Raw genomic sequence first — 2363 nt, 5'->3', positions numbered from 1 at the left:
CTATAAAAAAATTGTTTGTGCCTATTATATTGTTTTGTTTTGAGACAAGCGCATTTGAGCTCCGTTCACGAAATTAGATTGGAGGGGGATTGGCATTCACGACAGTGGTGGTACTCTTTGCTCAGTAAGTGAAATCTTTTGCTTACTAAAATTTTTGGTTTTTACTATTTGGCGTGCCTGGTTGAAATCTTTTGGTATTGACCGCCGATTTAATTTGACTTTCCATTTTGCGTTTATATAGTTTGCGATTACATGGGGCAACTTTAGTTGCTAATTCTAGGGCGATTCTCTTTTGCTGTCGCCCATTACCTTCACACGAGCAACTTGTGTTGCGCAACTCTGTTCGAGTTTTTTTCTCATTCCCTTTCACTTTACTTTAACCCATTGTCTACTCTTTACTTTAACCCATTGTCGTTTCTTTTTCCTTATAGGTATTTGGGCCACTCTATCACATATATTAATTAGCTCTGTCAATTAAGAAATACATTTTATTTATTAAAACCAACATATATCACCCTTTTCACTATCGTCTGAATCAATTTGTATGGCTTCCTCCATACATTTCACAATATCTTTAATTAATTCGATTTTTTCGTCATACTCCATTTTCTAAAATATTTATATTATATTATGTATAATTGTATACATATTTGCAAATTACTTACCAAAAGATGAAATTAAATTTTTTAAATATATTCAAAATATTAATTTCAAAAAAATATACGCAAATGCAACTATGTACTACGAAAGAAAGAACACGAAAGAAAGAACACGAATGCCGAAAAACGTCGCAGCGAACTGCTACGAATAAGAACACAAAGCGAGTTGCTGAACACTGGAAACTCGGCGCGATTCTCCTCTCCTCGTCGCCCCCTCGCCTATAAACTAAGAGTTGCCGCAACAAAAGTTGCCGTGTGTGATAAGGCTCATAGCGATCAATGTCAGTCTGAACAGATGGACCTTTTTTGCTTGGTACATTCCCACCTTGCATTGTCTTTCTTTCGCTGTCCGAATGCTTGCTGGTACCTGCATGCATTTTGCTGCCAGCGCATTTGTTGTAGCCCGAATACTGTTTGCTGCTGCATCTGCTGACTGCTTCTGTTGCTTCGGTTCCTTTTTAGCTGATCGCCGCGATAACCCATCATCGCCGTTACATTTTTTATTGCCAGAAGTTGTTATTGTAGACAAATGAAGTAAGTATTTAAGGAATGCCTACGGATTTGCTGGTGAGGCTGCGCAGCACTCATTATTGTTTGTTTGTGTTTTTTGTTTTTACTTTTTGTTTCGTGCGCTATTTTTAAGACGGTTGTTATTTAACTAATAGTAGCCCATAGAAACCAGTACAATTCTCCGTTTTGAATCATTCTTAAAAACAGAATAAATAAAGTTTGAAATTAGAAATATTCATGGACTTCAAAAAAAAAAAAGAAAAAGAAGCAATAGCCTAGCAATATCTTATGCATGATCGCGAAATTATTATTTTTAATTTAGGGAAATCAAAATAATTTTCAATAAAAACCTTAGACAAGATAGATATAGAAACACATAATTTTTCGTAAATAATGGAGAATATGAATATCTATTAGTTCCATTTAGACTTTAGAGCCTTACAAGTATACTTTTGAGAGCATTAAATAATATTTTACATAAATGTATAAGGAAATTTTGACACGTGTGTACTGACGGTATAATATCCGGTTTTCCAATGGGGATAATATGATTTCTAAGTATAGTTTCGGTCACTTTTAAAATGTCATTTTCTGTAATTTTTTTCATTGTATTCAAGAATGTTCACAATTTCATCCTGGAAAGAGACCAAAAACCATAACAAACTGTCAATTTAGGTGGATAAAAGTATGAAATTCCAGAAGCGACAAATAATTTTTAATTGAGTTCAATATACCAGAAACAATAATATCTAATTTAAAAGAATATGCAAATCCAAAAGTCGTTACGGGTGTATTTTGCACATCTGAATTGTTGTTTGTAATAAAAACATTTTGAGGGAAGCATTTTCTGCAGTATAATTTGTATAACTAACTAAATTGACCTATATTAGTAAAACAATTAAAAAAATATACAAAAAAGTGTAGCATATGTAACAGTAATAAAAAGAAAGACGACCGAAACTAATCCCAATAAGATTCAATACAAAAAAGGAGGACAACTTCAAATAGATCTTCTCAAAATTTGTAATGTAAAATATATTTTTTAGTTAAAGAGGAAAGCGAGGCGCATTTGCAGACAAAAAAAGGGAGATGCCGAGATGCGTGAGTACGAAGAGTTTGACAAGCTGGCCGACAGGGTTACTGCTCGAAAGTTCTACGAAAAGATGCGATGACTAACAGAAGATTTAAAGACTG

General features: G+C 33.6%; 1 long non-coding RNA gene across 1 annotated transcript; it reads right to left on the bottom strand.

The window, feature by feature from the left end:
• Positions 1 to 348: 348 nt before the first annotated feature.
• On the bottom strand, positions 349 to 756 carry LOC126765817 (uncharacterized). The gene is made up of 2 exons (XR_007668612.1): positions 666 to 756; positions 349 to 609 (listed from the first exon to the last, which is right to left on the bottom strand). It is a non-coding gene; the product is annotated as an uncharacterized LOC126765817 (long non-coding RNA).
• Between the last annotated feature and the right edge of the window lie 1607 nt (positions 757 to 2363).

This window comes from Bactrocera neohumeralis, unplaced genomic scaffold, assembly GCF_024586455.1.
Source record: "Bactrocera neohumeralis isolate Rockhampton unplaced genomic scaffold, APGP_CSIRO_Bneo_wtdbg2-racon-allhic-juicebox.fasta_v2 cluster11, whole genome shotgun sequence".
NCBI classification, from domain to species: Eukaryota; Metazoa; Arthropoda; class Insecta; order Diptera; family Tephritidae; genus Bactrocera; species Bactrocera neohumeralis.
The sequence above is the reverse complement of the archived record's forward strand: the minus strand, read 5'-3'. Positions and strand labels throughout refer to the sequence as shown.